The sequence below is a fragment of the Macaca nemestrina genome, chromosome 3 (assembly GCF_043159975.1).
Source record: "Macaca nemestrina isolate mMacNem1 chromosome 3, mMacNem.hap1, whole genome shotgun sequence".
Classification (NCBI taxonomy): Eukaryota; Metazoa; Chordata; class Mammalia; order Primates; family Cercopithecidae; genus Macaca; species Macaca nemestrina.
The window spans coordinates 186218210-186246099 of record NC_092127.1 but is presented as its reverse complement, the minus strand read 5'-3'; positions in this window follow the sequence as shown (position 1 = coordinate 186246099).

Genomic DNA, 27890 nt, shown 5'->3' with positions numbered 1-27890 from the left:
CATCTATTGTTTTTCTACATTCTAGTTGGCTTTATCTCATTTTCCATATAAAATGATACATTAAAAACTGTGCTAGGGAAACAGTCAGTAGAACACTCATAATCCCTATTCTCCCTAAGTGACTTGAGAGGCAACTTAATCTTTCTGTCTTCAATTTTCCTGTTTCAAATTTAGAATAAAGAAATGCATACAGTGTTTACAAAAATGCCTATTGTGAACTAGGTAGATAAATCTTATTAGACCCAAGAGGTAAGTATTACTGTTTCTATTTTACAGGTGAAGTCATGGAGGAACAAGGGTTTTAGGTGATTTACTCAAAATTTTTCAGCCCAAAGAGCTCAAAGGAGGATTAAGAAGCCAAGTCTGTCTGAAGTCAGAGCCCGCGAATCACCACAGAGAAGGCCCAGGCAGACAACAGTCATCTGGAGACCAGGCTTACATATTTGGGGGAAGGTTTTCTTTAAGCACTTCGTTTTCAAAGGTTGCCAAGCAAAACCAAGCGATAGTAATGTATTATTCTAAAGAAAGCCTTTGTTAAATGACTCTCGGTGTCAAAATAGGTGTTGAAGTTGGTAGCTTCTGCCTGGATCTCTCCAGAAATTGAGTACAACAAACAGACAAAGCAGAGCTGGTGATTTCAGTGCTGAAAGGATATTCCTGAAAACCTCTTTCACTATTTTTTGGCGTCTACCAGCTTCTGGTGTGCCTCTGCTCCCAGCAGTAGCAATTAGAGGGCTGCCCTCAGACTACCAGGACCCTCATTGCCTGCATACATAACAACTCATAGAACCAGAAGTATCTGGGAATGTATACCAACTCCTCCTCATGACTTAACCAGTGATGAGGGCAGGAGTATAAATATCCCAGTTGTCTTGCTCTGATTCAGAAACTCTGAGAGTGACTATCACTATTTTCACTGTTTCCAAGGCTCCCTTCTGGGATGCAGCCCAAGTCACTCTCCAGGGGTTGATATTGCATACTTGATATGACAGATTTCCTTGGTCTCTTTTCCATCTTCATTTTATTTTCTGTTTCTCCATTCTCTACTTACATGGAGAATGATGTACATGTACGTCATCATATCAGGAACTGCTTTCTGGGAAACCAACTTAAGATGCTAGAGCAGCACATTCATTGGTTGATGCTGTTTGTTAACAAGTTTGTCCTTAACATTTAGTAAAACTGAAACTCCTAATAGCTCGCACCCAATGGATCTATTCTGTCCTCCAATATGACAGAGTACACATCTAATTCCCATCCATGTGTATGGCTTTCAGATGGTTAATAGTGCCTATAGGTGCCTTTTAGTCTTTTTCAATCACAAGAGACTTGAATGATAATGATGGCTCAGCACTCACATCATCACAAACTAAAAATAAAGATTCATTATTGCCACTTCTTCATCTGCGATCTAGGACAGAATAGGAGAAAAGGAAAAAAGTCTGCCATTTTATCAAAGGAGTTAGAACCCCTCTGGGCTCCTTTCCAAAATCAGAGAAATAACACCGCTTACCAACAATTAATACATGCTATTTATTAAGCTCTTACTATATTCCAGAGAGTACTCAGTAGTTTACATATAATATCTCATGATGCCGTCTCAAAAGGAGTTATTATTGTCATTGTTTATGGTTTACAGATGAAGAAATAGAAGTACAGAGAAAGTATGCTGCTTACCCTATGTTCTATACAAAATGATGGAGCTGGGATTTGAACCCAGGCAGTTTGACATCATACCTCACAGTCTAAACCATCACAAATCACTATGAATGCTCTGTGTAAAGAGGAGATAATAATTCCACACTGTTGTAATGCATTGAATTATTTCACATATTTATTACACAGCGCTTAAGAGTACAGCACGGAACTACAACTTTCACACAAGATCTTTCTTTTAGCTTGCAAAGTGGTCCACATTTTCAGCTTTTCCCCTCAAGAGATTAAATGCTTTGGCCAATGAGATGTTGAAAAGTAGATCTAAACAGAGGTTTAAAAATGCTTACATATTAGAACTGTTATTTCTTGCTGCTCTTTAGAACACTGAGACTGTGATGTAAAGAAGCCTTTGTCATCATACTGGAAGATAGAAGCCCCATAGAAGAGAGTCCACCCCTCTCAGCTGAGTCCTCGTTAGATTCAACAGCCTATGACATCTGAGTTAGGTCATCCTGTACTAGGGGTTCTCGACTTCCCTGCTATTAACATCTTGGGCCTGAAGTTTCTTTTTTTGCAGGGTCTTGTCCTGTGCATTGTAGAGTGACTAACAGAATCCCTGGCCTTTATACACCAGATGCCAATAAAATCCCCCAGTTATGACAAACAAAACTGTGTACAGGCATTGCCAAATATCCCCTGGTGGTGTTGAAAGAAAGTATATAAATTGGCTCATTTGGAAACTACTAATCTAGACCATCGAGTCCCAGATGATGCAACACAGACCTGAAGGATCGCTCAGCTGACTCAAATAATTTTAAGAAAAATAAATACATGATTATTTTACATTTGGGGTTGTTTCTCATCAAATGCTAACCAATACAGCCTCTGCAAGAGAGACAACATGTGTTTGCCACATGATTTTCTCTTCCTGGATACACGGAAAGACTACATTTTCCAAACTTTTTTTATGCAGGTGGAGACCACGTAATTAAGGGTCTTCCAACCGGAACGTGAGCAGAAGCCATATGTCACCCTGACTCAGACAATTCACAGTGGTACATGTTTCTCCATACTCCCTTTCTTCTGTCTGTTGGTCTGTAGAAAAATAGCTCCAACATTGGCAGAGTTGTAAGATACAAGTCTGAATACATGGGTAATCACTTAAGAATATTTTGCCAAAGAGAACTGCCTAATCTGTGTTACACTGTAGCATGAGTGAGAATTAAACCTATACCATCTTAAACTATGAAATTTAGGGTTTACTTATTATCACAGCAAAACTTAGCTTCCATATTTTTTCTGACATACATTATATGTTGGAAATATCAAAACCCATTTATCTTTTCTTTTGAGATGGGGATAGGGATAGTTTTTGTTAGATTTTTAAGTAAATGATTATGTTTTCTTCAATACCTTTAACCTAATATGCCAACTACCAGAGTGCAAATCCCAGCTTTGGCACTGAATCATTCAATAAAGGTTTATTAAGTGGCTACTAAGTTTCAACAACTATATCAAAAACTAAGCTAGGGAAGGCAGCTACATTAAAAGAAATTTCAGAAAACAAGTCAGCTGCTACAATGATGAATCTATAAATCATGTACCTGGAGAACTTTAAAGAATCAGTCAAAAACTGTCTGCAGAAATAAAAAAAGGCTTCATGGGGGAAGTGATATTATACATGGATAGAAAATAAAATTAGGCTTTTAATAGACAATAAAGAGAAGACTACACGGGAATAATCACAGCAGAAGCGCATTCTGGGCAGGAGGGAGATCAATGACAAAATAAACAGGAATGTGAAAAGCTTACTGGCTTGGGGAAAGTGTTGAGGACAACAGGTTCATTCATTTAGAAATCTACATTGTGCTCATTTATTGTGTGTTATGAGCCAGCCAAAAAAATGTAATGACTTAATAACACAACCATTTTGTTTTATCTCATGATTGTGTTGGTGAGGAATTTGGGCAGGGATGATTATCCCGCTCCCTGTGCTGCTGATGGAGGTTATTCCAATCTCTGTGGCTGGTGGATGGGCTATAGAGTCCAAGGTGACTCTACTCATATGGCTCATGCTTTGATGGGCTTGGCTCGAAGGCTGGGTTCAGTTAAGACTGCTGACTTGAGCACTAACACCTAGCATCTCCAGTGGGGTAGCAGGTCTCAGAAATGTCAGACTCTTTAAACGTGTCTAGGGTTCCCAGACAGAACGTTCTAAGAGGCAGAAAGTGAAGGATTCCACTCTCTTCATCCAGAGCCTAGAAACTGGCACAGATTCTTTTGTCCATATCCTGTGGTCAAAGAGGAAGGATCAAGTACCCAACTTCTCAATTCAAAGACCCCACTCCTCAATGCAAAGAGAGTCAAATAATTTGTGGGTCAAGAGCAGCGGTCTTAACATCTCTGTCAAGATGATAACATGTTCTTTCCTACTGAAATCTACTAGTAAGAACATTCATGCCCAAAAGCTTTTTCCTGACCTTCTGAGATGAACTCCCAGTATAAGGAAGATTCCTGGGAAAAGGAAACAGTGTCAGATACGGAACTGAAAGATCAACGAGAGTGTAATTAGGCAACTTGGCAGGAGAGACACCCAAATAGGGGATGTTGAGAAGATTGAGAATATTTAGTGAAGCAGAAAGGTAAAGACATAGTGAGAAGGTGGGGGACACCAGAAGAAAAGTGATTGAAATGATAACTGAGAAATGGTAGCGAGTATGTTTACTTTCAGGTTGGGGACATTACTTCAGAAGGTGTGGGTGGGAAGACGTTGTGGGGTGTTGCTAAGAATTTTACTTAAGAGCAGGGCCAAATCTGGCCTCTGTTTTAGTAAATAAACTATTATTGGAACATAGCCACACCCACTCATTCATATCGGGTTTGTGGCTGCCTTAGCAATACAATGATAGAGTTGAGTAGTTGCAACACAGAAACCACGGCCCATAAAATCTAAGATATTTACTTTCTGACCCTTTATAGAAAACGTTTCCTGACTCTTGATTTAAAGATTAATCTGGTAGCAGTGGCCTTCTAACCACTAGCCTGTTCTAGGAGCAGGAGTGTAGGAAGATGAGTTGTTGGGCTGTTACAATATTCTTGCTGAGTGATGTCATAATATGAATCCAGCAATAGTACTAAAAGGAGCTGGAAAAAGGAGATGCAGTGGAGATACAATTGACATAATTCTGTGTCTAGCTGGGTGAATTTATGTGTGTTTGCTTGTGTGTGTGTATGCAAGCACATACTTGCATGGGAAGGACAGCCAGGGAACATGGAAAAGGAGCTGTCAAAGAAAGTAAGTTTCATTCACTGCTGGGTGATACTGCTGCTGTTAACAAAAATTGTGAAGGTTTGGGGCACAGGAGGAGAGGCTGTGGGGCAGAGTGGTGAATTTGTTTTTCTTTCCCTCTAATTGATATCATCATTTGGACGTTAGCTAAGACAGGTGTTATAATCATGAGTTCCTTCTGAGGCCAAAGATAATAATTGTGAAAGAAGAAATCCAGCTTTAAGATGTTCAAATGCTTAATTCATTTCACCAGTTTAAAAAAACCACCTGACTGTCAGAAGGATTTTCTACTAATCTCTCTTGGAACAGCTTACAGTTTCTGACTGGATAATGCCATATTTTGCCTCAGAATCTTTGTTCTCATTTCTTCTTCTGCCTAAACTGCTGGGAAACCTCTGCCTAACTTCAACTAATCCCTTAGGGTTGAGTTTAAACATTACTTCCTCCAGCAGAAAGGCTTCCACAAATTCATGGGCTAGATTCGATACCACTGGATAGCACACCATATGTTTCCCTGCTTTGCTGTTCTAGATGACTTATCTGTTATTGCTCTCTGCTGCTTCCTTGGGCCCCTCTAGTTCTGAGCTGGTAGAGAACTGGGGCTATGTAAATATGTTTTGCACCCTTTCTTTATATATATGAAACACAATGGTTATTAGTGGCAATACAGACTTGTTACAACAATAAATAATAAAGTCAGCTTTTAATGACAATTTATAGCATCAAGCCCAGACTACGGGTTTTCTGTGAATTACCCCAATCTTCAAATCAACCACCTACAGTAGATACCATTGTTGTACTCACTTTAGAAATAATGAGACTAAGGCTCCTGGAAGTTGAGAATCTTAATCTTACTTAAGGTAACACAGATGTTAAATGGCACGGCCAATCCAAGTCTGTATGACTCCACACCCACATGATCAATCATTATAACTATCTGCCCTTGAATGGATACATTAATATATGAAAGATGGAAGGGAAAGGGGAAGAAAGAGGAAAGGAAGAAAAGAAGGAGAAATAAATAAAGTAAGAAAGGAATGTGTAATCCCAGCACTTTGGGAGACTGAGTCGGGTGGATCACCGGAGGTCAGGCATTCGAGACCAGTCTGGCCAAGATAGCGAAACCTCGTCTCTACTAAAAGTGCAAAAATTAGCCAAGCATGGCAGCAGGTGCCTTTAATCCCAGCTACTCAGGAGGCTGAGGCAGGAGAATCACCTGAACCCAGGAGGCGGAGGTTACAGTGAGCCAAGTTGGTGCCACTGCACTCCAGCCTGGGTGACAAGAGTCGCCCCCCCCCCACAAAAAAAAAAAAAAAAAAGAAAAGAAAAGAAAAAGAAAGGAATGAAGGAAGGGAAAGAGGGAGAAATGTTAAGAGGGAAAAAGGGAGATCAAACTACTGGTTTCGTGCTAGCAAAATTTTGTAATGTGCTATCACCAATAATGGTGCGTCTATCCATAGGCAGAAACACAAGTAACACTTACTTAGGACATTACTGGAAATGTTTTACACAGTTACTCATGTACTCCTTGCAACAACAACTCAGTGAATGGGCATTGAATTGTCACTATATTATATCCAGAATTTGACCACTGCAGAGCTCCTCCCTTGCCACCACCTTCCTCCAAGCCACCGTCGTCTCTTGCTTGGATCAGGGCTGCAAGTCCCTGCTCCTGAGCTTTTTCTCCTCTAGTCTACCTAAGAGACAGAGTGATGCTTTGAAAATATAAACCAGATCATCTTAGTCATCCTTTAAAACACTGCAGTGGTTCTCCGATCTTACTTGTTGTGAAAAACAGTTATTTCATGGTGGGTCACGCCTGTAATCCCAGCACTTTAGGAGGCAAAGACAGGAGGGTCCCTTGAGTCCTGGAGTTCAAGAACAGCCTGGGCAACACAGGGAGACCCCGTTTCTACAAAAAATTAAAAATTAGCTGGGTGTGGTAGGGCAAGCCAGTAGTCCCAGCTGCTCAAGGATGGAGGTGAGAGGATCACTTGAGCCCTGGAGGTTGAGGTTGCAGTGAGCCATGATTGCACCACTGCATTCCAGCTTGGGTGACAGAGTGAGACCCTGTCTCAAAAATAAATAGATACATGAATGAATGAATGAATGAATAAAACAGTTAATTCATGACCGTGCAGGCTCTGGATACTCTTGCTGCCATCTCCAATTCCATTTCCAAGCCCCTTCCCTTTGTTTGTTCAGCTTAGCCACACAGGTCTCCCCTGCTTTCTTCAAATGTGCCCTGTATCTTCCTGTGCATTTACTGTTCCCTCTGAGTAGAATGCTGTTCCCACAAACATCTACAGGACTTACTGCCATATCCCCTTATGCCTTGACTAAAATGCCACCCTGCTGAAGAAGTCTTCCTGAGACACTGACTATAATATTGCGATATTCCTTTCTTCCCATTCCTACATGTTTGTATTAGTCTGTTTTCACACTACTGATAGAGACACACCCAAGACTGGGAAATTTACAAAAGAAAGAGGTTTAATTGAACTTACAGTTCCACGTGGCTGGGAAAGCCTCACCGTCATGGCAGAAGGCAAGCAGGAGCAAGTCACATCTTACATGATGGCAGAAGGCAAAGAGAGAGTTTGTATAGGGGAACCCTTCTTTTTAAAACCATCAGATCTCATGAGACTCATTCACCATCACGAGAACAGTGCAGGAAAGGCTCGACTCCATAATCCAAATCACCTCCTACTAGATTCCTCCCATGACGTGGGAATTATGGGAGTTACAGTTCAAGATGAGATTTGGATGGAAACAGAGCCAAACCATATCATTCTGCCCCAGCCTCTCCCAAATTTCTTATCTTCACATTTCAAAACCAATCCTGTCTTCCCAACAGTCCTTCAAAGTCTTAACTAATTTCAGCATTAGCTCAAAAGTCCACAGTCCAACATCTCATCAGAGATAAGGGAAGTCCCTTTCACCTACGAGCCTGTAAAATCAAAAACAGGTTAATTACTTCCTAGATACAAAGAGGGTACAGGCTTTGGGTAAATGCAGCCATTCCAAATGCGAGAAATTGGCCAAAACAAAGGGGCCACAGGCTCCATGCAAGTCCAAAATCCAGCCAGGTAGTCAAATCTTAAAGCTCCAAAAAGATCTCCTTTGACTCCATGTCTCACATCCAGATCACGCTGATGAAAGAAGTAGGCTCCCATGGCCTTGAACAGCTTCATCCCTGAGGCTTTGCAGGGTATAGCCCCACTCCTGCCTGCTTTCACAGGCTGGTGTTGAGTGTCCGTGGCTTTTCCACGTGTATGGTGCAAGCTGTTGGTGGATCTACCATGCTAGGGTCTGGAGGATAGTGACCACCTTCTCACAGCTCCACTAGGAGGCCCAGTAGGGACCCTGTGTTGGGGCTAAGAACCCACATTTACCTTCCACACTGTCCTAGCAAAGGTTCTTCATGAGAGCCCTGCCTGTACAACAAACTTCTGCCTCAACATCCAGGCATTTCCATACATTCTCTGAAATCTAGGTGGAGGTTCCCAAACCTCAATTTCTGACTTCTGTGCAATCGCAGGCTCAACACCATACGGAAGCTGCCAAGGCTTGAGGCTTGCACCCTCTGAAGCCATGGCCTGAGCTCTACGTTGGCCCCTTTCAGCCATGGCTGGAACAGCTGGGATGCCAGGCACCAGTCCGTAGACTTGGGGAGGGAGCTGGTGGGAGATAATTTGAATCATGGGGGCGGTTTCCCCATACTGTTATCATGGTAGTGAATAAGTCACAAGAAATCTGATGGTTTTAAAAAGAAGGGTTTTAAAGAGTTGATGGGTGCTGACGAGTTGATGGGTGCAGCACACCAACATGGCACAAGTATACATATGTAACAAACCTGCACGTTATGCACATGTACCCTAGAACTTAAAGTATAATAATAATTAAAAAAAAAAAAAGAAATCTGATGGTTTTATCAGGGGTTTCCAGTTTTACATCTTCTTCATTTTATCTTCTTGCCACCACGTGAAAAGTGCCTTTCACCTCCCACCACGATTCTGAGGCCTCTCCAGCCATGTGGAACTGTAAGTTCAATTAATCCCCTCTTTCTTCCCAGTCTTGGATATGTCTTTATCAGCAGTGTGAAAACAGACTAATACACTATGTTTGTTTGATGTCATTAACTCTGATTTTAGGGGTCCTTGAGAGAGCCTCTTTGCTTCCCAGGATGAGTTTCCCATTCAGTATTATTTTTTCCAGGGGTGAGTGAGCAGCCTCATGACACTGCTTGACATGTTGCCTTGAATAGCTTGTGCGCTGTCTCCATGAAGGCTGTTGACTGTGGAACCAATTTTAACTTATTACACAACTGGATGAGGAATTTATGGCTAGCTAAATTTCTCAAAAAGTAAAATTTTGGTACCAATCCCTCCCATCTTCTCAGCATGAAAATGGACTAATACAGTAAATTGGTACCAGGAGTGGGTGTTGCTGAAATGATACCTGAAAATGTCAAAGCGACTTTGGAACTGGATAACAGGCAGATGTTGGAACATTTTGGAGAGCTTAGGAGAAGGCAGAAAAATGTAGGAAAGTTTGGAACTTCCTAGAGACTTGTTGAATGTCTTTGACACAAATGCTAATAGTGATATGAACAATAAAATCCAGGCTGAGTTGGTCTCAAATGGAAATGAGGAACTTGTTGGGAACTGGAGCAAAGGTGACTTTTGTTATGTTTCAGCAAAGAGACTGGTGGCATTTTGCCCCTGCCCTAGAGACTTGTGGAACTTTGAACTTGAGAGAGATGATTTAGGGTATCTGGTGGAAGGAATTTCTAAGCAGCAAAGCATTCAAGTGCTGACTTGGGTAATATTAAAGGCACAAAGTAAAATTTTGGTACCAAATCCTCCCACATTATCAAGTAATTTTCTATATTCCCTGAAGTCTTGTCTTTTTACTTAGAAGATAGGGATGGGGAGTGGGGTAAAGAAAATTCCAGATAAATGCAATCAAAGTAGAGAGAAAATAAATAACATAATAATCAAACAACATCTTCCTTATAAACTGATACTTCCTGATAATTCATTTGACTATCCCAGGGTGCAGAAACAAGGGAAGGTAATTCATGTGAACATGGTAACAACTGACCATATCTTGCCTAAGAGAAAATCCTCCCTGATAAAGGGGCTTGAACCACAGACCCAGAAACATCATTACTATAGAGGCTATGTTTACATTTGGTAATGATGTGCATGGAAATAGTGTGTCTTGGGAATTTAGAACTCAGACAAACAAACAAAGATTATTAATCTGGCAAAATGATGGTTTTTGGTTTCGTAAGGGTTAGGAATTTCCCTTCTGTTGGTTGGCTGAGAATGAGGAGCTCAAGAAAGATAGGATTAAGGCCTATCCTGAACTACTTGGAAGCAGACAATATTGCAGCCTCTTAAGGATTTGGCTCACACTCAGATTCACCCATTATCCTCCCAGCAAAGCTAGAAAAGTTTGACCCTTCTGCTATTACAAAGAGCTCCTTCACACCTGGATATGACCTAGGGTCACTCTGCCCCTGGTGCAGGAATGACTGAGCCCAGTGGGCTCACATGCGCCTCATGCTACAGATTCCATACACACACCTTTATCTATCCCTGCCTTTGGTGAGTTGGAGGTTCTCTGTCTATCCCTTATTTACTTTGAGCCAAGAACATGCTAATCATTTTACACACAATCAACTCTTTTATTCTTCACTCAATCCTAGCAAGGAGGGAGCTGTTTTCCTCACTTGACATAGGAGGAAATAGAAGCAACAAGGGGTTAAATTGTTTTCTCAGATTCATCCACTTTGTATGTGATGGAGTTAGGAAATGAACATCGAACACTGTAACTCTAAAGCTAGACTTTAACTATTAGTCTCTGCGTTCTCCCCTTAGGTCTGATAGTCAATCTTTAAACCCTGACTACCTTGGCAATGTGGGCTCTTTTTTGGTTCCATATAAACTTTAAAGTAGTTTTTTCCAACACTGTGAAGGAAGTCATTGATAGGTTGATGGGGATGGCATTGAACCTATAAATTACCTTGGGCAGTATGGCCATTTTCATGATATTGATTCTTCCTATCCATGAGCATGGAATGTTCTTCCATTTGTTTGTGTCCTCTTTTATTTCATTGAGAAGTGGTTTGTAGTTCTCCGTGAAGAGGTCCTTCACATCCCTTGTAAGTTGGATTCCTAGATATTTTATCAAGACAATCCTAAACCAAAAGAACAAAGCTGGAGGCATCACACTGCCTGACTTCAAACTATACTACAAGGCTACAGTAACCAAAACAGCATGGTACTGGTACCAAAACAAAGATATAGACCAATGGAACAGAACAGAGCCCTCAGAAATAATACCACACATCTACAACCATCTGGTCTTTGGCAAACCTGACAAAAACAAGAAATGGGGAAAGGATTTCCTATTTAATAAATGGTGCTCGGAAAACTGGCTAGCCATACGTAGAAAGCTGAAACTGGATCCCTTCCTTACACCTTATACAAAAATTAATTCAAGATGGATTAAAGACTTAAATGTTAGACCTAAAATCATAAAAACCTTAGAAGAAAACCTAGGCAATACCATTCAGGACATAGGCATGGGCAAGGACTTCATGTCTAAAACACCAAAAGCAATGGCAACAAAAGCCAAAATAGACAAATGGGATCTAACTAAACTAAAGAGTTTCTGCACAGCAAAAGAAAGTACCATCAGAGTGAACAGGCAACCTACAGAATGGGAGAAAATTTCTGCAATCTACTCATCTGACAAAGGGCTAATATCCAGAATCTACCAAAAACTCAAACAAATTTACAAGAGAAAAACAACCCCATCAAAAAGTGGGCAAAGGATATGAACAGACACTTCACAGAAGAAGACATTTATGCAGCCAACAGACACACAAAAAAATGTTCATCATCACTGGCCAACAGAGAAACACAAATCAAAACCATAATGAGATACCATCTCACACCAGTTAGAATGGCGATCATTAAAAAGTCAGGAGACAGCAGGTGCTGGAGAGGATGTGGAGAAATAAGAACACTTTTACACTGTTGGTGGGACTGTAAACTAGTTCAACCATTGTGGAAGACAGTGTGGTGATTCCTCAAGGATCTAGAACTAGAAATACCATTTGACCCAGCGATCCCATTACTGGCTATATACCCAAAGGATTATAAATCATGCTGCTATAAAGACACATGCACACTTACGTTTACTGTGGCACTATTCACAAAAGCAAAGACTTGGAACCAACCCAAATGTCCATCAATGATAGACTGGATTAAGAAAATGTAGCACATATACACCATGGAGTACTATGCAGTCATAAAAAATGATGAGTTCATGTCCTTTGTAGGGACATGAATGCAGCTGGAAACCATCATTCTCAGCAAACTATCAAAAGGACAAAAAACCAAACACTGCATGTTCTCACTCATAGGTGGGAATTGAATAATGAGAACACTTGGACACAGGAAGGGGAACATCACATACTGGAGCCTGTAGTGGGGTGGGGACGGGGGGAGGGATAGCATTACGAGATTTCAGAGGATGTATGGTAAAGCCTGGGTGACCAGGCAGAAGCACCCAGAAGGAACAGAGCCCTCATGGAGGACTTCTACTGGGGGGTATGAAGGGAAAATATGGGGTTGGTGCCCCCACTGGGGCACTGCCTAGTAAATCTGTAAGAAGGGAGCCAACATCCTCCAGACCCCAGAATGGTGGATTTGCCAGCAGCTTGTATCCTGCCCATGAGAGCAGCCACAGGGGCTAAACCCTGCAAAAGCACAGGGCCAGAGCTGCCTAAGACTTTGGGAGCTGTGATGGTTAACAGGAGCCCATCCCTCACACCAGTGTGCCCTAGATAAAGACATGGAGTCAATGGAGATTATTTTGGAGCTTTAAGGTTTCAGACTTGCATGGGGTTTGTAGCTCCTTTCTTTTGTATGATTTCTTTCTTTTGGAATGGGAATATTTACCCAATTCCTATACCTCCACTGTATCTTGGAAGTAACTAACTTGTTTTTTTATTTTACAGGCATATAGGCAGAAGGGACTTACGCTGTCTCAGGTGTGATTTTGGGCTGTGGACTTTTGAGTTAATGTTGGAATGAGTTAAGACTTGGGGGGACCATTGGGAGATTGTATTTTGCAATGTGAGTAGGACACAAGCTTTGGAAGGGGTCAGGGGTGAAATAATATTGTTTGGATCTGTGTCCCCACCCAAATGTCATACTGAAATGTAATCCCCAATACTATAGGTGGGGCCTGCTCAGAGATGATTCAATCATTGGGGCAGTTTCTCATAGTTTAACACATTCACTCTTGGTGCTGTCATCACCAATAGGGAGTTCTTATGAAATCTTATTGCTTAAAAGTCTGGGCACCTACCCTCTCTCTCTTGGTCCTGCTCCTGCCATGTAAGATGCCTGCTCCTTTACTCTGACACTATAAGTAAAAGCTCCCTGAGGCTTCCTTAGAAGGAGAAGTTGCTGTGCATCCTGTATAGCCTGAAGAACCATACACCAATTGAACCTCTTTATAATTTACCCAGTCTCAGGTATTTACAGCAATGTAAGACCAGACTAATACAGATGCCAAGCTCTTTTAAACCACCAGCCCTCACATGAATTCATTACCAATGGGAGGACACCAAGCCATTCATGAGGGATCCACCCCATGACTCAAGCACTTCCCACCAGGCCTCACCTCCAACACTGAAGATTACATTTCAACATGGATTTCCAGAGAACAAATATCCAAACCATAAAAAATATGTTCTGGAGATCTAATGTATAGCATGGTTACTATAGTTAATAATAATGTACTGTGTACATGAAATTTGCTAAGAAAGTAGATCTTAAATGTTCTCACCACCAAAAAATAAATAAATACATATGTGAGTAGATCAATATGTTAATCAGCTGGTAGTAATAACTTTGCAATATATACATATATCAAAACATCATGTTTTCCACCTTAAACATATCAAACTTTGATTGCTTATTTTATCTCAATAAAGGGGAAAAATCCTAAAATATTGAGGAGACCTAATGATTTCCATCTATGGTTTTCTATTCAAACATTCATCCATCAGTTTATTCAACAAATATGTATTGGTGCTCATTCCATTGCAGTACAGTGTAAGGCTCTAAGGATTCCACAGTGAAATAAACATAGTCCCTGCTTCAGGATACTTTATTATTATTATTATTTAGAGACAAGATCTTGCTTTGTCACCCAGGCTGGAGTTCAGTGGTGTGATTATAGCTCACTGCAGCCTTGAACCCCTGGGCTCAAGCGATCTTCACACCTCAGCCTCCAGAGTAGCTGAGACTACAGGAACATGTCACCATGCTCGGCTTTTAAATTAATTATTATTTTAGAGACAGCATCTTGCTATCTTGCCCAAGTTTGTCTTAAACACTTGGCCTCAAGTGATCCTCCTGCTTCAGTTTCCAGAGTAGCTGAAATTACAGGCACAAGCCACTGTGCCTGGCTCTGGGAGACTTTGTTATGGTCTAATGAGAGAGGAAGAGAGACATGAAAAGACAAAAGCCAGTGCATGGGTGCAAGGGGACCGGCACCATGGTGAAGCTAAGCATGCAGTGAGCAAAAAACACACAGCTGAGCTAAGCACCTGGCCTGGGCCATGGAAGTCCTTGTTGGCTGGCCAGAGGTGGTGACGTCAACATTGAGGATCAAAGGATGAATAGGCATGTTTTGAGTGGATCAGGGAATAAAAGGATATTGAAACCACATAGAAAAAGCAAGCATGAATTTCAGAGGCTGACAGAGCATGGCCTATTTATGAAATGGCAACAAGCTTAATTTTTTTTCAGACTGTTACAAGAGGAGTTGGGATAAGAGCAGTAGTGAAAGATGGAGTGGTGACCAAGGTGCAGGTCATGAAGTTACCTCTTCATGGAGGGTGTCTGGCTTTATCTGATGAGAAAGGGGAGCCAGCCATGCAGGAGAATGGATCAGGTCTGAGAGTCAAAATGATGAATGGGGAGAGTGCATGAGAAGGGAGAGGGCTGGGGGCAGCAGGATTTCCCATGCCTGGCTCCACTGTCCCCAGTCTATTTCTCCACTGCCCTCACTCCATTTTCTACTTCCTGCATGCTCTGGACTGGCGCTCTGTAGGATCTGGGAGTTGTTAAAACTCTAAGAATAAGAAAATGCTCTGCTGAGAGTCAGACAATGTCCATCCAGATCAGGGTTTCTTTGGTTCCAGAACTGGGCAAAGCTGGACTCAAAAGTGCCAGTAATATCTTCAGTGGTACAGGTCAGAGGTTGATGCATCAACACAGAGCCCCCAGATAACTCTGCATGTGGAATATCCTACACTAACATCCAATTGTGTTACCTCAGCCTCTTCCTATCTCTTCTCCTGGCTTCCGTCTCCCCATCTATAAAATATACAGATTGCTCTGCTCCTTAGAGAAGCCTTTCTTGATCACCAGGGCTATCACAGTAACCCAGTTTATCACATATCACTACTGAATTTATTTACATATCTTGTCACGTACATCTCCTTAATAGGACATTGTGTGTGTGTGTGTGTGTGTGTGTGTGTGTGTGTGTGTTTCTTTTTAACTACCACATCTCTAGAATAAGGAATAATGCCTGGCACATAATTAGTTCTCAATAAGTATGTATTGAATGAGTGAATGGATGAATATATAAGCAAGGGATTACCATTGAAGAATATGGGGACCACTGAGTCAGAAAAGTAGAGTTTTTCAAGGTCACATGGACCGTGACTTTGGAATTAAGCAGTTGGATTAGTTGGATTCAAGTCCTGGTGTAAATTTCAGACCCTGTGTTGTATTCCCTCCAGTGCATAGTCTTGCTACTAACTCAAGTCATTTTCATTATTTCTAAACTCAACCTCCTAATTTTCAAGAGAAAAAGAAACATAGAGGGCTTATTGTCTGTGTTTGGTTGAGGAAATATGCATCTTGAGAGTATGGATATGATCATAGAGGGAGACATTGTAAAAACTCGGGAGTTCATTATCACCTTCCTTTGGTAGTCCAGCAGAAGTACTTGTCAATTCTCACTTAACACTTCTTTCATTTTCTCCTTTCAACTGAGTGCAGGACAAAATGTCTATTGTTGCAAGAGGGAATCATTGACTCCATTTTCTTTCTCCTTGAAGATGGAATAAAGCACTCAGTTTCGAAGAAGTCCCTTAAGTGATTAGTGTCATTTCCTGTAGTGCCTATAGAGTCCTGGATTGCAAACTTTTGAAAGCTAGAGAGACCCCTTGAACTTTCATTTTTCTATTTCAAAATAAATGAAAGAGACAGCAACTTAATTCTTCACTAATAAAGTAAAATCCAACTCTGGTTAGGAGATTGGGGAGCAAAATACCATTCTCTCCTTTACATACACTATAATTTTATATATAATTCTCCATCCATGTACCCTGACTTTCATTTTCCTTATCTGGGACTGTGTGATGGAATAAGGTATGAATACATAGGACTAGCCTGGTCCAAAGTGATAACTTTATGGCTGACCATCCTCTGGGTCTGAGAACGTCGTGCTCAGTCCAGACTAGAAGCTTTACAAGAGCAACCCAAAATTCACACAATCAGTTGTGGCCTTCTTGAATGGAGGTGTCCAATTTTGTAGTCTTCGCTAAGAGAGTGAACTACTTTTGTGATTACCTGGTGGTAGATGTAGTAAATTAATTGGAATTAAAATTATAGTAGGAATTGTTGATTTGTTAAATTATTCAAAATGTACTGCAGTAGACAGTTTCAGGATCGATACCCAATGATCCTCACTCTCTTGGTTTTCCTTCCTTGTGCATCACTTCCCTTCAGTATGGGCTGAACTTAACCCAGTGACTCACTTCTAACCAAAATTGGGCAAGGATGATAGAATGCCACTTGCAAGGTTGAGTTATAAAATTTGTGACTTCAATCTCTCTCTCTCTCTCTTGCTCTTTCTGACTCTTTTCAGTCTTATGAAGCAAGCTGCCTACAGAGATGTCCACATGTCAGGAAACTGAAGCTGGCTCACAGTCAGCAGCTAGCAGGCTACAAAGGGCTTCCAACAGCCCATAAAGCACTGAGTACTGCCAAAAGCCACGTGCATGAGCTTAGAAGAACTTCATCCTCCAGGTAAGCCTCAAGATAACTCAAGCTGCCCTCTCTACATCTTGAATACAGCCTTTCAAGAACATAAGTTTGGGAACAATAGGCACAGTTGACCGGTAGAGGGTGAAAGGAGAGGAGTGGGTTAACAAGCTACCTACCAGGGTGACAGGACCCGTACTCCAAATCTCAGCATCACAGAATACTCCTATGTAGCAAGTCTGTACATATAGCCCCTCTTTCTAAAATAAAAGCCAAAATTAAAAAAAAACACACACACACTTGGGCAAATTAATGATCTTGGTCATTGTGAATAGTGCTGCAATGAACATAGGAGTGAAGTTTAAAAACAAAAGGAAAACCTTGACCAAAGAACCCAGCTAAGCACTGAGTAGATTCTTGACCCACAGAAATCTTGAGATAATAAATGTTGTGTCTAAAGTCACACAGTTTGAAGTGACTTGCCAGGCAGCCATAGATTACTATTACAGATGCTTTTTACCCAAAGGAATTACCCAAAGAACTGCCATAATCAATGAAAACTCAGTAAACTGAGTAAATAACACATGTATGTTCAGCAAAAAAATGTATTTAAAAATCTTCATCAGAAAATATTCCATTAACCACAACCAAAAGAAGGAAATACTTAGGAGCACTTTTAACAAGAAATATGCAGGGCTATTTGTGGAAAACTCCAAAATATTACTGAGAAATATAAGATAACACTTGAATCACTAGGATGTAGATCATATTTCTGAGTTAGAAGACTTAAAGACTGTAAACTATTATTTCTTTTCAGATAGCTCTAAAGTAGAGTGCATTTCTATCAAAATCATGACAGATTGTCTACTTAACTGGAAAAGATTAATCCAAATTTATCTTGTAAAAAATAAGTATGCAAAAATAGCAGAGAATTGTTTTGAAACAGAAGTCTTATGTGGGAGAATTAATCTTATCTGATATTTAAATACTATAAAGCTACAAAATAAAAAATCCGTATGATTTTGACCCAAGTCTAAAAAGAGAGATGAAGCAAAGTATAAATATCAGAAATATGCTCCCTAAACATTAACAATTCTACATATAATATAAAAATATTCAATATATTTATTTAATAATCAATACATCAATATATTTATTTAACAATTTAATTGTTAAATTCATTTATAAAGTTACATGTATTCATGAACTAACTCTTCTTTTCAGAATAAAAAAATCACATACCACCCACAAATCACATACCACCTTAAAACTACTAACATAATAACCATTAAATACATTTAAAAATGTATTTTCTAAAAACTAAGGGAGAAGAGCAGCTCAAATCTCTAAAGCAGTGGTTTTTAAACTTTAGCAAAAATAAGAATCACAAAGAGCTTTCAGAAATCCAGGTTTCCAGCTTACCCTAAGAGATTCTGAGTTACTCCTGCCTATTTTGACAAGAACATCTGATCATTCTGATGATGGAAATCTAAAGATCATACTTTGAAAATTACTGCTGTAGGGGCTGAAGTTCCTTCTAATCCCAGAAGGGGTGGATGAAATAAAAAGGGGTGGATGAAATAAAAAAGACTTTTAATGTAAATCAAAACAAACCTATGGTATATAAAATGATCATGCAAATTTATTACTGAGACAGCATATTTATAACAAACATGGCAGAAAGCTTTATCAATAATGAATAGACAGCTCAAACAGATCAAGAAAATGTACTTGGAAGTTTACAGATAAATCAGAAAAGAATAGCTCTTCCGTAGTAGAAGTGCATTTGTTTAAAAAACAATGAGAATATGTTTAAATCTACCAGTAATCAAAGTCATGCAAAATTAAAATCATCACAATGAAATTTCATTGCTTAAATACATTTGCAAAGATTTTTTTGAAATGTCAGTATGAAATGCTTTCAAGTGTGCTGAAAGATGACAAAATCTCATGCATTGCTAATTTTTGTGTAAATTGTTGCAACCCCTTGGGAGAGCATCCAGCAATATGTATCATAAGCTTTATAAATATCCATAATATTTGATTCAATAGTTCCATTTCTAAAATATACCCTTAAAAAGAGAGTATATAAACATATTCATCACATTATTTATAATTGCAAAAATCTTGAAAGAGCTTAAATGTCAACAAAGAGGGTTGATTACGCATATCCTTTTATTTTTAGCCCTAAAAATGATGTTTGAATGTGAATGTTACATTATGAAAATTTCTTATCCTAAAATGACAACTCAAAGTAGAGCATCAAATTGACTGTACTGTTAGACATGCATAAATGAGATATATGATTTTATATTATAGATATTAATGTGTTGTATATTTTAATTGTAGATTATATAGCATATATAAAAAATCTATAACTAAGAACTCTGTATGTTTTGACCTCATACTGAAATAAAATTTCAATATTTAATCCTCACAGCCATATTGCACAGGTACTGTTAATACTCTAACCTTGTCAAAACATGCTTCCAGCAGAGTCAGACAGCTGCTAGGTATGGGGCTAGGATTTGAGTCTTGTTTGCCTCAAACCAAAGCCCATACTCTTAAGCCATACTCTTATGCTTTTGGACTTATGCCTTTGAAAGGAGTAGAAGAAAATGTACAGCCAAATCATAATAATGACTATCTTCGGGTGAAAGGACTAAGGATAATTTATTATTAGCATCATCATTATCATCCTATCCTCACACATTTTTACATTTGATTTGATGAATATATATTAATTATTATGATGTATTATGAGAAAATAAGCAAAACTAAAATAAGCAAAACTAAAGAAACTATAACTCTCTTTAAAAATTGATTTCTTTGCTAGGCATATGAGGGAATATAAAAAAAAATCACTTGCTCCAACAAAATTGATAGAAGGGGTGAAATTTGCATCGTATCTCCTGGGGTACAAGGTGTTTGGGCACAACAGTCCCTTTTCTACACACACTTGTCCTAAGGTCTCGCTTCTCTGGCCTGTTTTAACAAATGTACAATGAGATAGTTCAATTAGATGATTTCCAGAATACCTTCCAACTCTCTCACCCCAGAATTCAAATAGTATGATTTAAGCACTAATATTTATTTTCCCTAATAGAAATCCATCTGGGGTCCCAACAATCACATGCCTGTTTTTCTAGGCACGTTTAGAAAATATGTTGAGATCTCCTATGCAAAAGTGGTTTCCTTTCTGTTTTTCCACAAAAAAGTTAAAAATTAAAAAGTTAAAAAAGAGGCATACCCAGAGTTCTAATTGATCGCTCCCTCCAGACGCCAGACTGACAGCTGCCTGTGGGATCCTCCATGTCTATCTTCACTGGGATCACTGGGCGGCCATGGTGGATTTCAGAGACTTGCAGGATCCAGTGGTTTCCTATTCACTCCGGACACAAGCAGTGAACTCCTACTAAGAAACACACTCTGTGCTAGGTGCAGGGGCTGGAGAATTTTCTCAACTATGGCTTAGACATTCCTGTGAATATCCTGCCTCTGACCTCAGTGTTTGTTGGACATGTCTCCCTTGCAGTTAGATGGCCAGTGCTTCGGATCCCAGTTCTGAACTTTACTAGCTGTGTGACTTATGTCCCTCAGCACCTCTGAACATCACAGCTCAACGTTTATTTGTGAAGGGATTTTCATGTAAATTTACAGTCCATATATACTCAACTAGACTTCACATCTCTCACATTTACTTACAGTATTAGCCAACAACTCAGCTTTGAAGACACAGATACACTTTAAAGACCCCAAATGAACAATCTCTTTGGCATTTGATGGACTCTTCCCTGTTAAGCTATTATTGTGATTTTAAGGAATTCCCTTTCATCTTTCTAAAATGACTCTAAATGGGACTCTCATTAAAATAGAAGTCTTACATCTCAATTACAACTTGGTCTTCTCCCTCTTTGCACATGAAAATAAAGAAAATGCCTTGGGAGGTCCTGGTCCCAAAGCACGGAGATAAAAATAGACCAGTGGGATATTACAGCCAGCGATGAGACATGGTGGCTAGCAGCCTACCTCCATGTACGAGAGTGATTTCGGCTCCTGCACTGCTTTCAGGGACAATTGAGGAAATTGTTATGGGTTCTCCGCTTACTGTTCAAGTGCCACATTCCGCAGAAGCTCTCCTAAACTCTCATCACTCTCAGCATTATTCTGAGTAGATTCGCCTCTGATGAGCTTCTTTCAAGATCTCCCTCTCATGTCACCATCTCTCACTGTAACAACCTTAACCCCACTACCCTTTTCCTTTTGCCTCTCCCTTGTAATGAGATGCCTCACGACCGTAACGCCTTGATCATCCCACTTCTTCCCTCTAGGCAAGATCTTCAAGAAATGCCAATAGAAACCACTGGCTTGCTTTGGTTCAATGCTGGCTCATATTTAAGAAATGAATCAAGAAAATATTGTGCTGGCTATGCAAAAATGTCTTTAACTGAGATAGACAAAGATAATCCATTACCAGGGATAGCTTCTGCTCAGCAAGCAAAATTGATTGTCCAACCAGATCCAAAACAAACAAACAAACAAACAAACAAAAAACAAAGTCAGTGATACTCCTTTGTGCCTATTTCTATTTCTAGAGGGCATGCATAAAATACCAAGTGGGAGAATAACAGATTGGGAGCAAATTCAAAAGGGAAGCCCTGAGTTCTGTTCTAGTCATGTCAAGTTTGAGATACTTACGAGGATGTAGAAGTGGAAAGGTTGAGTGGAGAGTGTGAAGCTCTGGATCTAAAGCTGGAGTCATCAGTATATAGATGGGTTCTGAAACTGGTGGTGACTGAGATCACCCAGAAAAAAATACACAAAGATGAACATACCCAGGGTAAAAAATGTCTAGAGAAACTCCAATATTCAACTATAGGATCAACGAGAGGAGTATACAGAATGTAGACATAGAAAGGGCAATGAAAGAGTAGAAACAACGAGGAATTGATGTCACAGCCTCCAAAGAAAGACAAAATTTCTAGGAGACTTGTTCCTGTCAGCCATTATTGATAAGCCAAATAAATGAAGACTAAAAACTGTTTTTTAGATTCTGCCACAAAGATATTAAATCAGAGTCTTGGTAGAAAACTAATGTTCCTCTTTACTGGGAACGGTTTCCTTCCCTCTGTGCCTTTTTGAAACTCTCCTCTCCTCCCTACTCCATCTATGTGGTTACTCTGGGAGATGTCCATTGGTATAACTGCATCCCATCCTTTGGCCACTGTGCCTTGAAACAAGGCTAAGCACCTGACCCAAAACCATGCCAATGAAATAGCTTAACTGGCAATTGAGAATTAAATGAATATTATAGTTAAGTCTGGCTGCTGTTTGAATTGAGAAGTATACCAAAAAGGGTTGACTATGGCCATTTATGCTCCTGTCTTCAGCCTGTCTTCAGCAAGAAGAATGTATGATGGTATATGAGTTTCTACATTCAACTATTTCTATGTTTTATCTTATTTCTAGTCTTGGTTTCTATAAACCTGTATCATTACAATAAATCATTTTTGTCTCAGCTAGCTAAAGTTGGATTTTATTATTCGTAATAAGAGTATTTTGAACAAATATATGAATTGATAACTATCATATATCACATATTATAAAAAGGGTACACACTATTTAATCTCCTTTAACCATGACAATAACCCTATTATTACCCATATTATAAATGGGGAACCTTGGGCACCTAGGAGTCAAGTAACTTATTTAAAGTCACACAGTCAGTGGGTACTAGATGTTGATGCCAACAGAATTTCCCCTCCACCCTTGGAAAGTTCACTGAAAAATAAACTCACAGTAAGACAGATTAATAAGAGAAAAGTCTTTACAAATATATTGCTACCATGTGCACAAAGAGAATTACAGGGTAATTACCTCATATTTCAATGGGGTACAGATGGTGATATATCCTCTGTGATACATGGGGAAATGTGTAGGATGATAGTAAATGATTTTTAGGGGAATTCAATGGGTTGAGAGCATGCAGTGGTCTGGGGCAAAGTCTATTGGGCTTGCAGAGTGAACAAGCTTCTGTATGTGCTCAGTTAATGAACACTCAGGGAAGAGACGGGGTAATTGTTTTCTTCTTTAGTAGATCCTGACCTTAGGTAAACACAAAAACTTCAGATAACAACTGTATCCCATGCTTAGGGAGAGACCGTGGGTGAGCAGTAAGGGCAGAGCCAGAGAGAGCTTGAGGTCTCTTTTGCAATTCAGCATCTACCAAGCACTGTATCCTGGGTTATTGGTTTCTAAGCCCCAGCATAGAGTTAGCACTTAACTCACATACTCTGCATCTAAACTTCATGCTCTTAATCACAGCACCATACCTTTGCCACAGGCAGTATTATAAGTAGCAGATGTTCAGAGTTACAATGTCATGAGTAGTGAGAGCAATGAGAATGGATTCACTCTGGACTAGGGAGTTTGCAATTGTTTCACTGTAGTGAACTCATTGGTGAAGATAACCTGCTGATTTTTCATCTCAGATGTGTGCATTGACACTAATGATTAAAGGTATTTCATCAGTTCATCATACTATGTGCATGGTTATTTTTAAATTAGATGCTATAAGCTAATTGGATATCAGGAACATACATTTATAAAAAGACGGATTTTCTGCTGTTATTTGAGACCCCAGGTAACTGGAGGTGATGACGGAAATGTGGGTTAGGGCTAGCCGGGAGAAATCAGATGACTTAAGAAAATGTGAACCAGCATGTCTTTCCAAAAGACTCCTGCTTATATCCCTCAACTTGTCTTTCTTCCTAAGTCTTCTTTCTAAGGGACACTCAATTAGAATATGGCTCAGACCAGGAGAAGATTCTATGCTAGATAATAAAGACTTCTAGTACAAGGATGTAAAGGTATACACATAAAAAAAATCCTCTTCATGGGCAGAATCATGTGCAACCACATGACTGACCATGAGTTTCACTCTGCAATCAAAGAGGTGATTCTGAGAATTCATCTTCATGCGCTCCATTCATCCTGTTATTCACTTTGCTATATTTGTTTAACAGAATGTGATTTATTCTCCAGATCAATGACCAGTGCATGCTGCATCAACTTTTTTTCTTTTTCTTTTTTTTTTTTTTTGGTGAAGTTTAATGCCATTATCTTGCTTTCCTCCCACCATTGCATGCTTAGAAAAATCTATAGAGCGGAATAGTCAAAAGCAGAGTTTCTTATGTAAAAATATAGAGATGGAAGTCCAAACTCTACCACATATTAGTTGTGTGAACTTGGATGAATTATTCAATATTTTGATGTCTCACTCTCCTCTCCTCACAAAAGAGATAATATATTGTGGAATCAGAACACAATGGCCCAGATCCACCATATTTTATCGCTTTTTTGAAGAATGACATAATTTTGGATTCCAAATCTTAAAATCACTTTTTGTTTGTTTAGTCACTCGCAAACATGTACTGGGTTCTTATGATGGGCCAGGACCTTAGCCAAGTGACAAACTTGCCCTTGTTTTTGAGTAAATATAAACTAGTGGGACAGAGAGACGTTAATTGCGTAATTATACAAATAAGAATAAAGTTGTAATTCTGAGAGCCGCTATTATAATAAAACCTATAGTGGGAAGATGTGATCATATAGGGTATGGAAGTTTTGAAACTATGTCTATGGAAAGACTACAAGGCTGGGAACCAAGAGGTGAATGGCAGTGGATACCTATTCCTTTGTCAACTTAGTACCCACCACATTGCTGAGATTTGCTTTTCTGAGATCTATGCCTCCATCCCCCAATTCTATCCATAGGGTTATCAAGAGAGATTCCATGTAATTAGAATATGACTCCACATCTTGGTCACAGCTGGTCAGTACAGAGGTGGGTGTCTTACTCAAGTTGGGCCAACTGAAGCGGTCTTCAGGGAATGTGGATTCCATTAAAAGAGGACAGTTAGGTCTGGCTGTTCTTTTGCACTAGAATGATGCAATTCATATGTTACTGACATCATTTTTTTTTCCTGTTTTTCAGTTTAGGAAAGAGACAGTCAGTGTGCAGCAGGAGAAAAGAGAGAAGGAAACATGTGGAAAGACCCAAAGGTAAAACATGGAGAGAAGAAAATTTGGTTCTAGAGGTGGCTGAAATGCTAGATTCATCTGGACTCCATTCTTGGGTTATTTGACACACTCTATATCCTAATGAGAACGTTCCTTTTTAGATTGTTAGTTTATTCAGTTTGAGTCCCTGTTGCTTTCCGTTCTGATTTCTGCTGTATTATTGTCACCAAATAATAGAGTTCTAACAAAACTCAGTATAAATAGTAATGTGAAGAGGTGGGAGCAGGAACTAGACTAGAGCAGGCAAAGAGTGAGGAGGAAGTAAAGAAGTCGAATAGCAACCATTTCAACAGATCTGGCTGTAAAAGTGAAGCTGGGGACATGGTGGAATGGAGAGAGAGTGGCAGAGACGGCTTGTGACCAGGTTACTCCCCTGCAATGGTATAGATTTGTGGCTGCAAAGCAGCTGCTTGCAAAGATGAGCTGTAAGTTTGTTTCCTTTTGTTTGGATTATTTAATTTTGTTAATTTTAAATGTGAAGACACAAGAGCTGCCTGAATGCAATGGGAAGTAGATCAGTTAACCTTTGCTGCATAACAAGTGGACCTAAAACTGGGTGACTTGAAACTGTAAGTATGTTTAGTTCTTGATTCTGCACATCGACAGTCTGGGCTGGGTTCAGTCAGATGATTCTGCTAGTCTGAGCTGTTCTTACTCACGTTATCATTGCAGTCAGTAGTCAGTCAGTGGGCTGTTTTCTGGGGCTGGATAGTGTATAATGGTTGACCTTCATGGGTGGCAGTTAGCTTGCTGCCATCTAGGGTCAACAGGCAACTAGACTACATGTCTTTTGTCATCTCGTAAGCTCGTCCAGGCTTTCTACTTTTTGACCAAAGCAAACCACGTGCCCAAACCTGGAGTCAGAGTCGATGTTGAAGGGCATTAGCAAAGGGTGTGCACTCAGGGAGGCATGAACAAATCAGGGCCATTATGGAATTCAATTTGCCCAAAAGGCATAGAGAATGAATATAGAAGAATGAGATAGGATAACTGTTTGAGATGGTGATATATAGTCCTCAGGTCCATTATAGCCTTAAAATAGAAGGCAGATTTGCTAGGAGTTCAACAATTTAAAATGCATCATTTTGGTGGCATTTCAAATAAAATGTTGGTGGCTGATGCAGTGTTTTGTCTTCTTGAGCTCTTATCATTTATTTCTCATAGACGCTGCAAAAGGAGGCCTTCCATTTTAGAAACCAGGACAGCCTGCTGCCAGTAGTGTGCTCAGCTCAACTCTCTAATTACTGTCATGCTGACGGAGGTTAAATATTTATGAAGAATGTGCTTTTTATCACCCAATCTAATTTTTAAACTCAGATTTTCTGATCTCATTGAGATGTTAATAACCTGTGATTCCCCCCCTTCCTTTAGTTTTTTTTTTTTTTTTTTTTTGGCAGAAGTCAAAGATCTCTGTGTTCTCATTTATTTTGTAAAGAGTGACACATTTATGGGGATAACTATGGCATAAAGGGGATTGCCAAGAATGGAAAGGGAAAGGAATTGACAAGAACCTACTTTCAATTCAGCCAACAAAAATTGTTGGTAGCAGTACTGGAGAGCGAATTTGAGCAATTTGATTGTGATACTAGTTCTACCATTTTTTTAGCATTGTTATGGTCTTGACAAATGAACCCCACTGAGACTTAGTTTCTTCATTGCTAAAATGAAGATGACTTTATCATACCATGTATTAGTTTACTATATTGCTGCTATATCAAATTACCACCAACTTAGTGACTTGAAAAAATACAAGTGTATTATCTTACAGTTCTGGAGATCAGAAGTCTACACTGGATCATCAGAGCTGGTTTTTTCTGGAAGCTCACCCGTTTACTACTATTCTTTTCCAGCTTGTAGAGGCTGCCAGCATCCCCTGGCTGATGACCACACATCACCCCAATCTCTGCCTCTGACTCTGACCCTCCTGCCTCTCTCTTATAAGGACATGTGTCCTTATGAATTGGGCCCACCCAGAAAAATCCAGAAAACACTTTCATCTCGAGATCTTTAACTTAATCACATTCTCAATGTCTCTTTCTAAAATATAAGGTTATATATATACATTTGGGGGATTAAGATGTGGGCATCTTTGGGGCTCTTATTTCATCCACATCAATTAATTGGGTTTTTGCAAAGACGGCATAATGCTTATGAAGGATTTAACACAGTGCTCGGCATGAGTAGGTGCTGCTGTTGCTGCTGCCTCTGCACTGCCTCACTGTTGTCTTCTGAATCCCCCCACACCTGCAGGAAAACATCTCAGCACCCTAGCACAACATGTAGGAGACTTAGAGACTCATGCTGATACTGGGTGCCCTGATCTTCATCTTCCAGGCACCAAAAATAGGTGATGGCCCACCCTGTCCGCTTTTGTGTGCAACAGGACTCCATGCTTTTGTTAAAACTACCCCCACCTTCACCCACAAAATAATCTTTCCACCTTTATTAGGTGGTGTCATAATTCCTATTATTTCTACAAATTTCAGTTTGAGCATTACTTTCTTCAGAAAGCCACCACTGAGTGATTTCCTCTTCCCTAATGTTACCAGGTGCTTCCTCTGCGCCCCTTCTATTCTTCTTTTTTTCCATGGGAATTGGGAATTCACTCACTGTTTTGTAATTATCTCCTGGGTGTCAATTTTCTCCTTAGAATATACTTTCTTGAAGGTGGAGCCATCTCTGCCTCTGAAGTGCTCAAGGCTTAGTAGGCAAGTGCTCAAGTCAAGCTTGTTATTATAAACACTGTCAAAGCCACAGATGAGCAGGTGCCA